The following is a 13,066-nucleotide window of genomic DNA, read 5'->3' on the forward strand; positions in this document are numbered from 1 at the left end:
CTCAGGTGTGTGTGTGTATACATATATATATATATATATATATATATATATATATATATATATATATATATGTATATATATATATATTTATATATGTCTATATATATATATATATATATATATATATATATATATAAATATATATATATATATATATATATATATATATATATATATATATATATATATATACATATATACATATATATATATATATATATACATATATACATATATATATATATATATATATATATATATATATATATATATATATATATATATATGTAATTGCAGCAACCACCAGATACACCATTCCTTGTTACGATTGATGTGGTTGCTGAAATGATGAAGACAAAATGGACACGTGAACATATCAACTACAGTATTCTAATTATTAGCATATGGCATCCGGGTAATTCATACGTCATGTCAGTGTCTAAGGAGGAAAACCGCACACGGTTATAAAACCTAATGTTGGATCAACGTCAAGGAACCATTTTGGATCGCATGGACATTGCACTGATCTTCCCGCTTGTTTGGAAAGTTTTGGGTGTGCTTCCAAACCGAACATGCCATGCACGAGGCGGTTGGATCATAAATATATCTTCGAACATCCTGGTGTATGGACTCTTCATCCCCAATCCTGGTCCCCTCTCCCCAAGGAGGGGTAATTCCGTTGCCATTGCGAGCATCCTGCTGGAAATTATTACGCTCCTTTTATTTAATATCCCCGGTAATAAAAGTAAGAGCATCATTGGTTTCCACTGCGCTGTTAAAGGTGAGGAGGTTGGTGCTGTCTGTAGCCCTCCTGCCATCCTCCTGCCATCCACACATTACCTCCTGCCATCAAGAGTCAGGGATTCGACATTTGGCCAGGCCACCGGCACACAATGCCCGATCTGGGAACGGCCGAATTTTTTTATGGCCAGACTAGTTAAACCCATTAAAGGACCATGGTAGAACCGTCCTATGTGACGTGGGTACAGGGTATTGAATTTGATAAAGGTACAGGCACAAAATGGCCTACTCTTGAGAAAGGCACCGTCGGGATCATAAACATTCAACAGCAATCAACAACTGCTGCATGAGTTTCCAACCTGACGTCCTATCGGACAGCCAGCATACTCATTGATGCGATACCCCTCGGGCTGCGCAGTACCATGATGACAGTCGGAATCGAACCCAGTTGAAACATCTCACAGACCAGTGATTTATCTCTGATGTTATCTTGCTATTCCAGAAAGATTATTTTAATATTAGTATTTTGTTATTGTTACAAACATCTTTTTTAAGTCGCAAGGCCCTGACTTGGACTGCCCGCCCACTGTTGTTATTTTTGCCCGCAAGTCGAGCTCATGGTTCAAGCAACCCAACACCGTCCGAGTCCCCCCGGCCATGACGCCCCCGAGGGGCCCCTCGCCTGGAAAATGAATCCTGGGATCACTGCGCCGTCTCACAATGGGGCTCTTGCGCGGGAGAGCGAGGAGCTTGACAGGCGTCACTCAGGAAGCCGTGAGCTGAAACTCGCTTTATAAACTATTCTTTCTCTTCGTCGTGCCTTTGTGCACCACAAAGTACGGGGTGGGGGTTGGAGGGTGGAAGGAGGGATCCGAAATCTGTGATCCACTACTTTCCTTCAGGTTTCAGGTTTCATTTCAGGTGAGATTATTTTGAAAGGGTTCGAGGAAATTGGCGTCAAATAGATACATTTTTTTTTTTAATAAATCATGCATTATTTGCATACATAATAAATCGATGGTCCCATAATAAGATGCAAAATGAAAACACGATGCCATTTTGAACTAAACTCTTAAAATAGGGAATTACAGACACGAAGCCCCTTCCAAAAGAAACTTTGATGACATCACACACTGAAACGTCAGATACATTGAGGTTTGTGGTTGTGACGTCATAAAACAAGCTCAAATGAGCTAAGATCCTCGTCCTGATAATGATGACGTCATAAAAACGAATATGACGTCATTGTGATGTATCAGGTTTGCAATAAATTATCTGTGCTAATGTCCGGCTCGATTCCCGCAAACAGAATTCAAAAAGCTTGCCTAGTTTCGGAGATAATTTTTTAGGCGATTTCCATTAGCAGAGATATTTTGACGTCATAACTTTTTTTCTAGGAGGAATTTTCAAAATCGGAGATGGTTACTGTCTGCGCAGGGTATTTTTTACATATATACGCCAAGTTTCAGGAAGTTTCGATGAAAACTGTAGGCTGTGAAACAAAAAGTCCACAAGAACAACAACGTGAGTAAGACTTAGAGATCCTCCACGAGGATCTAAAAAACGGGTACATTCAAGAACGTTTTTCAGAATTTCTTGCAAACTCCTAAAAACGTCGTTACAATGAGGAAAATGCAACGAAATATCAAAAACTTTCAAAGACTGTTTGAATGTTCTCACCTCTGAATTGCCAGGTGGGTTCGATTCCCAATCGAATCAGATCGGACTTAAGCTGCCGTTTCAAAACTTTTCGAGCAAAGGGACATTCTACTCGAAACTGGCCATCCGAATTGGAGCTGAGGATTTGTCATCTTTCCTCAATAAGACTCGTACTGGTCCATAACCGTCGCCGCAGCCTCATGAAGCTTCAGCGTGAAATTATAATCGAACGAACATGATGACGTATGACTGGGTCTCCTGGATGTATCGTTGCTGAATCGCAGGTGTGCCGCTAAAAGCCTTTTAGAATTTGACGACGGCACACTGGCACACAAGAACCTGCTCTTTTCGAAAGCATTTGTGTTGGATATATATTGTTACATGGAAGGGAGATGGGGGATCCGTAGACGGGCTGTCTTAAGAAAAGTATGGTCCGTGTGATCGAGTAGGTTAGATTTGTTCTTGTATCAGGGAAACTGTCAGAGGTAAGTCGTCTTGTCAAATCTGCACTGATGAGGCAGTGAGCATCCTTTATGGAGCAGAATGGGGTAAGATTATTGTGTAAAACCTCTGAAAACAGGCAAGACCGTGTGGAGGATCTGTGGCACCCGGCACTTCAAAGAGGAACCATCATGGGCGGTAGTCAGGTGGACTGCAAGCCATGGTGTAGAAGTGAGCTGTAGAGCCATGAGTGAGAGTGGAAAACTTTTTTTTTAGGGTATACCCTGCAGTACAGGAGGGATCGAATGAAGGCGCCACCCACGACCAGAGGGCAGCCAATGAGAGAGACAAGCCGCATGCTGGAAAGGTAACCATTGCTGAGCGTAAAGACAGTGTCTGCGCATTTGTGCAGGAGTTGGAGTTGGGCTTCAGATGACCTAACATTTCTTTGTTTCGTCGCCCAACAGGAAGGAGCTTTTGGAGAGATGCGAATGCTGAATCCACCACAATCGCTCCTCAGCGGCCCTCATCACAACTTGCCATCCTGCATGAGCTGAGCCTGCTCAAGCAAACATCATGACGGACACAGAGACCAACTCATGCCTGTCACAAGTCCTCGCCTGCCCCTTTGTTTCTTGTGATAGTCCGGTATTTGGCACCAGGAGTCAGAGTTAGGCCTTATTTCTCCTTTACATAAGATTTCCTGTCCCTTCATCCCTGTCTGTGTCTGTTCACTGCTTGATGTGTTTCACATTTATTTATTGCGTGTTCTCTCCTTCACCTCATGTATTCTTTAAAAATAAACCATTTTAATTGTAAGAAACCTTTCCCACAAGCTAACACTGACAGTTTTGGCTATGCTTGAACGAACTTTGGGGGATTCTCAATTGATAAATGAATGCAGCAATAGTAAGAACACTATCTTCTCTCAATGTTTCAGCATCCGCGGAGGTCTTAGACCTCTGGCTCAGAGCAGTCTGTGTTAACGGACCCCTCTGATGCGAATATATACATACATATATATATATATATATATATATATATATATATATATATATATATATATATATATATATATATATATATATATATATATACATACATCTTGCAGTGTTAGTGTAAGAAATTTCTGAGGATATCCCGAAGACTCAATAGCTCAGTGGGCTGTCGCCATGTCCGTGGCCTTCAGTACATACCCGACTTTCAATTCAAGTACGGCCGAGTGAGAATGATGGGTACGCACTGGCTACACTGGAGCCAATCACATGGGGTAAAACTTCCTGGCTAACAATAATGCGGACTGTGTTGGACCAATGAAGGGAAGGATACCATGAGCAGATTTGGAACACCAAGCACCAAGGCAATTTATTTAACAAGCAAGGCAATCATTAAAGCAATTATTTATAAGCAAGCAAAAGACAAAAGGCACATAAGAACAGACTTGCCCCTAGTATATATTCCCCTTACATAGACTTACTTAGACAAAAGACATATGGCCATCATTAAATCCAGAAAGAAGAGACAAGATGAACTGAGGAGAAAGAAGCAAAACAGAGTGTGGGGGTGACTTTTCTCTTACCTCATGCAACCATGTGGGGTTATGTCAGGCCAAATATTGTGAGAAGGTGGGGGGGGGGGCTAGGATGCGAAGGATGTTCAGTAGAGTGTTGGAATTGTGTCAGAAGCATGCCATGTGAGTCTGTATGGAGCTACGTAACACCCCAGGAACTTCACCGCACTCCTACTTCATGGGACGCTCTCCTCCGGCCCGTGCATGACTCGTTCCTGTGCCTTCTGGTACAGCGCAACCCGCACTCTGACAGACAATCTCAAATGGGCAGTCTGAGACACACTCATGGCGCCATTCGTGCATCAACAACAGCCCCCAGGGCATCCACAGCAGCTGCGAACGCTCCTCACATTCCGTCTCTGGAGTATCAATAAATAGCGGTCCCCGGTGCCTCGATAACAGCCCCTCGGGCGTCAACAGCAGCTGCAGGGTGTCAATAGCAGCGGCAGCCTCAAACGTGTTTGTGTTTTATTTCTTCAAGAGGCTTCGGCTGGGTGTGGTTTTGAGGGAGTAAACATCAAGCGAGTATCCTCCTTATTGTTGCGCATCCGACAGGGGTGGGTGTGGCGAGTGAATGGTGGAAAATCCCACCATACTGTGGAGACTGAAACAGGCCCCCAACGTCAAATTTCACGTGCCCAAGGTAGCGACGATAGCCTCTGCTCCTTCCCTCACGTGCAAACATTCCATTCCACAATGCATACTATATTGTGTATGCGAGATGTCCTTTGTACTGGACGGCATATGGGTGAAGCGTTGTGCTGTATTTTGTACTTGAGAAGCATTGTCCCGCATGACGAATGTGGAAGTGCAGGGAAGGACGATTGGAGGAGGGTAATTTGATCGACACGAAGGTTTGATGGTCTTTAATGGTGAGCTACAAATGAATGGATGGTGAATAATAAGAGAGTGATGGGGGATGAATGGATGGTTAATTGGGACTGTTAAAAGAATGAGTGAATTTCAGTGGTGAGGAAGATATACCCACCGAAGGATGAGAATAAACCGACTGCGGGGTTGAAAGAAAGACCGACGGGATGAAGGAGGGGTTATTGAATTGAGGTTTGGTGAAGCCGATTGTTGGTGGATTGAGAAAGCAGAGAGGCGAAGGCATCACACCTGAGATACACAAACGAACAATCCATTCTGTACATGTATGCTCTCCCACTGGGTACATTTCCAAAACCATCGCAATATAATTACATGTATATACAGTGCGCGTCCAACATGGGCGGGTGCAGACGCCTCCCCTGCCGGGGTTTAAGGGCCCTGGCCCGTTTTCCTACCCACTCTTCCCCTTCTCCGCACTCCAACGCATTTCCAGTATTGGCCACCAAGGCATAGAGTCAGCAGACTGAAACTCCAGACCACTGGAGTGGATGTCTTGAGCAGTTTGGGAATGCGAACCATCCAAATATTAGTTCACCTGAGGTCCCCTGCGACGAACACTGACCCAGCATCCAGATCCAGTCCATTGGATCTGTGCTACTGGTGTGGCGGGCAAGAACATCTGCCCAGAAGAGTGTGGCTCACGGTGCTTACTGAACGGGCAGCGTCTAGCACACAACGACCCATCGGTTAACCACATACGGCTTGGCCAACCCAGGTCAGGAGTCTGTAATTTCCAGTGGAATGCCCATCGCCGACCCTAACAGACTCCACTGAGAGGGCCATGTCACACGGTGTGAGTCGCAAGCACCATGGAGAAAATCTGAGGGAGGGGAGTAGGACCCGTATCAACGGGGAATCCTCTTCTGAGACATAGCGGTAGTACCGCACGTCTTATGTGAGGGACCTGTCCCCACGAGCCTGGCTGTACCATGGACCAGTCACTGTATACAGCAGACCAGTCCATAGGAAGTGGGCCACCGCTTGAGACACGATGTGACTCATGGTCGGCCTCAGCCAGTCCAAAGTTGCCATGAGCACTACGGGTATGTCGAAAAGGCGTGCCCGCCAAACCTTAGCAGTCACTTTGCTGATGGGAATATTAGAAGAGAAGGGGGAGAGGAAGTTGGAGGAAGAGGGAGAGGGGGAGAGAGAGAAAGAGGAAAGAGGGAGGGGAGAGAGAGGAGGGGGTTGGGGGAGAAAGAGGAGGGAGGGGAGGGGAGGGGAAGGGGGAGAGAGGAGAGAGTAAAGATGGGGAGCGAGGACGGGGAGGGGCAAAGAGTGAGAAGGGAGAGGTGTGAGGAGGGAGTAGGTGTGGGGGAGTGAGGGAGGTGGGGAAAGGAAATGCAGCATGAGGGAGGGGAAGGGAAGGTGGTGTAAGGGGAGGGGAATGGAAGGCAGTGTGCCGGGGCATTACCTGGGCAAAAGTGCATTCGATCAAAGATTGCGAAAGCGAACTTGTTTCTGTTGCAGACTTTTGTTTCTTCACGAACAGGTGCTCTCTCTGGTGTTTGGTTTTCAAATATTTTGGTATATTGGACATATTACAGCGATGAGCAAGGTCTATTGAACAAAGTAAGCATGCAACTTTCGGACTGTCTTCTTTAACCTTCTCGAAATAGTTCCAAACTGCACTTCTAGACCTTTAGATTGACATGTTGCCAAAACTTTATCAGTCGATGTATTGTCTACCCGTACATCAGCAAAGCAATCAGCACGCTTTACTGACCAACTCGAAATGCATTGCTCTTAATTTAAAAGGAACACGCCTTTGGAGCGCGTTTCATTTGCAAGTGACTTGCTTTTGCTGCTATATTGCAAACAGGACACCCCAGGAGTGTGTTCCTTTTAAATTAATACATTACCAGGCCATGTGTAAGCGGAACGTGGCCAAAAGGGACGAAAAAAACATTTCTCCGAAAAAAAAAAACTTTTATTTTACAGGAGTAGGAATTACTTGGAATTGATGTCAATTCCGATTCAGTCGTCAATTCCTTTTGATTCCATGGTTGGAATTGAGTACTTTGGAATTGATTCCGTCCACCACTATCAAGCAGTCAATCAAGAGAATGTACCTGCCGAGACAAAAAGGAGGTAACCGCCTGATGGAGCTTAACCAAGTGCAGAGAATGAAAACTGTAGGATTGGCTGAATATGGGGAAAGTGCAACAGACTACTGAATCCAGTTTGTATGCAACAACGAAGAGAGCAAACCAGAGAAGGTATCCCTAACTCACCTCGCTAAAAATTTCCAAAGACAGGTGTGAATGGAAGATCACACAAGAACCCGAAACAACAACGAATACAGCTCTAAGTAGTGCAAAAAAAAAAGACAAAATTAAAATATAAAATGAAATATCAACAGATATACACCGACAACTGGGAAAACGATAAAAGAGCAGGAGGGTATTAAAAAAAAAGAAAAGACTTGGACAGCTTAGGAATAGACAAGGAAGGCTCTTTGGAATGGCTAAGAAGTGGTCAGCTTATTCTAAGTAAACGAATGATTATAAATGTGCAAGACCAAGGACACTATACCAATGGCTTTAAGAAAATGGGCAGGACAGAGTCAATCGAACAAGTGAAGATTCTGCAAGATAGAAACAGAACTTACAGGCAACCTCCTATCAGGATGTAAAAAAAACTCATGTCAGAGCAGCTGTACATCAAAAGGCACAACAAGGTATGTAGAGTAATCCACTGGCACATCTGCAAAAGTCTCAATATTGCAGTTCCAGATAAATCGTGGAAACATGAACCAAAAGCAATCACTGAAAGCATGAAAGTACTGCTGACGTACGACCTTATGAACCCATCGAGCGCGAACATAGAAAAAAAGCATAATGACCTGATGTATTACTGAGGTGCAAAAAAGAAAAGAAGGTATTGTTATTGAGGTGTCAGTAACCAGCAATTTTGGCCTAAACAACACAGAAATCAAGAAAATGAACAAATACCAAGATCTCAAAAATGAAGTGAAACGATCCTGGAAGCTGAAGAGCACGGAAATAGTACCAGTGATTATTGGAGCAATGGGATGATGAAAAGAATCTCACAGAGATCTTAAAATCCATCCCGAGAAATATTCCTACAACAAACTGCAATCAGAAGCTGTCCGTGACTCGCTTGACAATCCTCAAAAGAGCTCTTGGAACAAAACTTTGAGAACAAGAAAACTTCACAAATTAGTCAATGAATCATGATCCCTTACTGAGACGGATGTGAATAACTTTGAGACCTGGGAGGACTCTGTTCCACCTTCTGAAACCCCCATGTGGAGATATCAGCTAGACACACACAAACACTTTTTTTAAAATAATTGTACAGTATCGGCTGTTCCTAAAATTAAATATAATAACGATTGCTGTAAATGATGTTAATTTCACAACATCTTATGTTCAACTTAATTTAAATTGTAAACCTCAAAACATACTTCTCTTTCTGAAAATGTAAGCACTTTGACCTAAAAGCAATTGACTGGTTTTCCGACCGCACAGATCATCAGCTGGGCACCGTTCTTCCTTGAGGTTTCGATCCTTTCAGCCCAGAACCTCTCCAAACGGCGGATCCATAACCTCAGTCACAGATCCACATCAGTAGATTACCAGCATCAGCAAATCCACAGCCTCAGTTGTGTCCAGGCCGTCAGACAACGTATCAATGCAACATCACTGATCAAACTCTACTCGTTCGAGGATTTAATGTATCACGTAGTTACAACTCCCATCACAGATTCTATTATATGATAATACATTAAAGTATTGTTACGAATTTGGAATTCAATTGCACGCAACATACAGGTTCCCTTAGTCAGCTATGTCAATAAAAATATCATATTCCCAAGATAGCTCACCTTTCATTGTTTAAATGTTCAGAGATCGATTAGATGCGCTGCGGATCGATTTAATAGTTAGGGAACGAAACAATGGAGACGTCCCCCCTCTTCTGCGAAGAGAAAGAAGAACCCTGCCATCCCGTGACGTCAACAACTCCCTCCCACCCGTGGTTGAGCGGGGGGTGGATCACGAGGGCATGAGTCACGCCGGGTGCGGGGGAGGGGGTGCAAAGGATAAAGAGGACATCTTTTCTTTGTTCAAAAAGAGTCCCGTGGGAGTCCCGTGGTAGGGCTGAGTTTGTGGGAGTCCCGTGGCAGAGTTCGTGAAGAGTCCCGTTCTGAGTCCCGTGTGCAGAATTCGTGTGCTGAGTCCCGTGGGAGGAGTAAGCTTTTTTGCTTCGGAGAGAGCAGTTGTTCAGCCGTCGGGTCCTGCTTGGCTTGAGGCCTTCGGAAGCTTTTTGCTTCGGCTGGCTCGGTGAGCTTCGGCTGCTGCTTTGTTTTGGAAGGAACTTGAGCCGGTTGTTCGGCTCGAGCTGCGAGTGGAGGCTTCTTCCTCTTGGTTCGTGGAGCTTTTCATTCTCCATTTTGTTTCCCGGCTTGGTGCGACGCATCGGCCTCTTCTTGGAGTTGGTTCCTCGGGGAAGCGACGCATCGACAGGAAGGATCGGCGCCTCATCTCACCGGCACGTGTTGAGAAGCGCGGGAGGATTCGCGGGAGCTCGGGAAGGAACAAGGATCGCGGCGATTGGATCCAGCTCACTCTCGCTGGAGCCCGGGTCCGGACAAGTTGAAGACCACACGAGGTGGAAAGGTTCAAGTCAAGCTCTGAGTTTCAGCTCACCTGTCCTTCGAGCTGGAGCTCGTGATTAAAGGCCTTAGCCACCGTTTCTTGTGTGTGTGTGTGTGTGTGTGTGTGTGTGTGTGTGTGTGTGTGTGTGTGTGTGTGTGTGTGTGTGTGTGTGTGTGTGTGCGTGTGTGTGTCCGTGGGCCCGTCTAATAAGTAGGAACTGCCCATTAAGTGTAAATGACTGTACATGATAAGTAGACAGTTGTAGTTCTTTTGTCGTGCTTTTGTTGCTTGTATAATTGCATACGTGTTTCATTATGATAAATGTCCTTGTGTGAATGTAAACCTGCTCGTTGCATCCATTCCCTCATTGACTGAACATTCGTGTGTTGGGAGTTAGAAAGCCATTGGTTTGCCGTAATAGGGGGACATTTGGACCGACGGTTCTCGGCGATTACGCCGCTCGGAATCGCGCACGGACAAGCTCGCCTCGGCGGTTTGTTCCGTACGAGTTCCGTCGAGGGTGGAATACCCCGGTAGTTGGATCACGTGGGTATTTAGGTACATTGAAGATTGGCAATCGACCCTACCCCACGTGATCTGCCGATTGACGTTTTTCGGTTCTTGTACAAGGACCCGTCGCTCGGAGTTATCCGGGCGGCGATCTATATTCCGGGCGATCGGTCGGGCCGACTCGACTTGCGGCTCCGTTCAGAGCGGTCGGTTGGCGGCTGACACCCGGCTAGTAACAGTATGCACCAATTACCTTAAATATAACATGTCCATCACCCAGCACATACACCCCACTTACCTCTGAATCAAACTTTTCTTCAAATATTCCAACGGTTTTTTATAACGGATTTTTCTACAGGATGCACTCTTTTTATTCCAATGATTTTCTACACATACACACAAACACACTATTAAGCTCACCAAATCGAGAGAGGTGCATCATGTCGTTTGCAAGCACCACCATTATTCAAAGAAAGAGGAAGTGAATGTTTGTTACTGCCTTGTTGACATACTTTCTGGCATACCATCCCTCCATCCTTTTACATTAAAAAAAAGGTTTTCCGTGTGTGTGTGTGTGTGTGTGTGTGTGTGTGTGTGTGTGTGTGTGTGTAATATGTATAATTATATGTCGCATTAAAGAACGCTTTTAAGCAATGTAGAGCACCTTTTGACATGCACAACTGCCCTGTGGTAAACCCGGTCTTCTACAACTGAAGACCTTCAGAATATTTACTTGTTCACACATGCAGGGGATTTTCTTTCAGCCCTGAATATGAGTTCCAAATCTCCCAAGATCTGCCATTGTGATTTTCACCCATCGTACCTGCAAGGTCTTCACATCGCCGGCCGGTAGAGAGGCATGCTTGGGGGTGTGCAGGTGAATTTAGCACAATCCCCGTCCCCCCCCCTCCTTAAAAAATATCGTAGGTTCCAGGAGCATCAGTCATCACACTCAGACACTCTGTTGAATGTTCGAAACACTTGTCCGGGTGCACTCACCCCCCCCCCAAATTAACCTCTGCACAATGCTCTGTGTCACACTACACTCCATCCGACCATCTGACTCTTAACCCTCAAGTCCTTCGTCACGGTCACTCGCCTGCACGCCACCTCACAGAGCGCTGTGTCCATTTAGGCAGACAGGAGCCAAAAAGCATCACGATGGATGATCTACGCTGGTGGTCTATGAACCAGAACATATCAGCGCATCAAAGGAAAACAAGCGTAAAAGCTCTGTCTTGTGTACACAGTCCGCGACGTCCCGTACCGCGGACGCCCGCTGCTCCTCTGTATCATTGCTTGTTCTGTCTGGGCTGTGCTCCCCATAGATACGAGGCTGTTAGACTGGAGGGACAACTTAATGTTATTTCCAAGAGGTCCACATCAAAAGGACTCCTCTCCTGCAATATGTGCTGACCGCCCCCAAACAAATGTTCTGGCATCAAAGCAATGGAGCCGTTGAAGATCCACAAAAGCAAACAAGCAGTAACGCCGGAGCAAGAGCGACGATATATTGTCTTGGAAATGTCAAACAATGTCCCGATTATAATCGTAGTGAGACGGATCCATTGGCGGCCTTTCTTGGACACACCTCGTATTTTATGTATCTACATAATGCAGGCAGGTTACCTTTCGTACTCTGCCTCTATGGGCTGTCTGGTCCTGTGTTTGATTCATAGTGGAAACTGTTCGGACGAAAATTGTCACCTATTGAAGTGCTGGCAGAAAGGTACTGAATTGTGGAGCATCCCCTCCTCTTTTAGCTGCCCTTTATCTTTCAGGAGATGTGATGAGAGACAGAGAGAGACAGAGAGACAGAGAGACAGAGAGACAGAGAGACAGAGAGACAGAGAGACAGAGAGACAGAGAGACAGAGAGACAGAGAGACAGAGAGACAGAGAGACAGAGAGACAGAGAGACAGAGAGACAGAGAGACAGAGAGACAGAGAGACAGAGAGAGAGAGAGAGAGAGAGAGAGAGAGAGAGAGAGAGAGAGAGAGAGAGAGAGAGAGAGAGAGAGAGAGAGAGAGAGAGAGAGAGAGAGAGAGAGAGAGAGAGAGAGAGAGAGAGAGAGAGAGAGAGAGACAGAGAGAGACAGAGAGAGAGAGAGAGAGAGAGAGAGAGAGAGAGAGAGAGAGAGAGAGAGAGAGAGAGAGAGAGAGAGAGAGAGAGAGAGAGAGGAGAAAAAGAACACTTACAATCAAACTTTCCCATGACCAGATACGATACGATCTTCTCAAGAGGGTCATTGTCCTGATCAACCAACAAGTCATAATGCACCACTGAACCTGATGGAGGAGTGCTATACCTGCATGTACATGGGACGTTCAAAAGGAAATACAAACGAGATACTCACGAGAGTCCAACACACGTCAGTGTATCATGCAGGGTCCTTGCAGGGTCCTTTAAAAACTTTAAAACAATTGATAATAAAAACAATCATTATTTTCAGGAAGTTTTGCTTTTTGGAAGACACAAACTCATGACATGAACCGCAATGAACGAGCTGAATCGTCCACTAACAAATCCACCAAGGGGTCTCCAGGACACTTTGCCCCTGGAGGTATTTTGTGAGATTTGTGGCCAGAAGTGCGCAATCGGGTAGCTGGGATTTCATCCGACTCGACGCTTC

General features: G+C 45.3%; 2 long non-coding RNA genes across 3 annotated transcripts in view; one reads left to right on the forward strand and one right to left on the reverse strand.

Moving 5' to 3' along the window:
* Positions 1-13,066, reverse strand: part of LOC147014029 (uncharacterized) — a 101,394-nt gene that overhangs the window by 37,495 nt on the left and 50,833 nt on the right. The gene's annotated exons all lie outside the window — the stretch shown is intronic.
* LOC147014030 (uncharacterized) lies at positions 1,368-3,669 on the forward strand. The gene is made up of 3 exons (XR_015050425.1): positions 1,368-1,515; positions 3,118-3,208; positions 3,309-3,669. It is a non-coding gene; the product is annotated as an uncharacterized LOC147014030 (long non-coding RNA).

The sequence above is a fragment of the Eptatretus burgeri genome, chromosome 13 (genome assembly GCF_056783735.1).
Source record: "Eptatretus burgeri isolate ZD-2024b chromosome 13, Ebu_testis_v1, whole genome shotgun sequence".
NCBI classification, from domain to species: domain Eukaryota; kingdom Metazoa; phylum Chordata; class Myxini; order Myxiniformes; family Myxinidae; genus Eptatretus; species Eptatretus burgeri.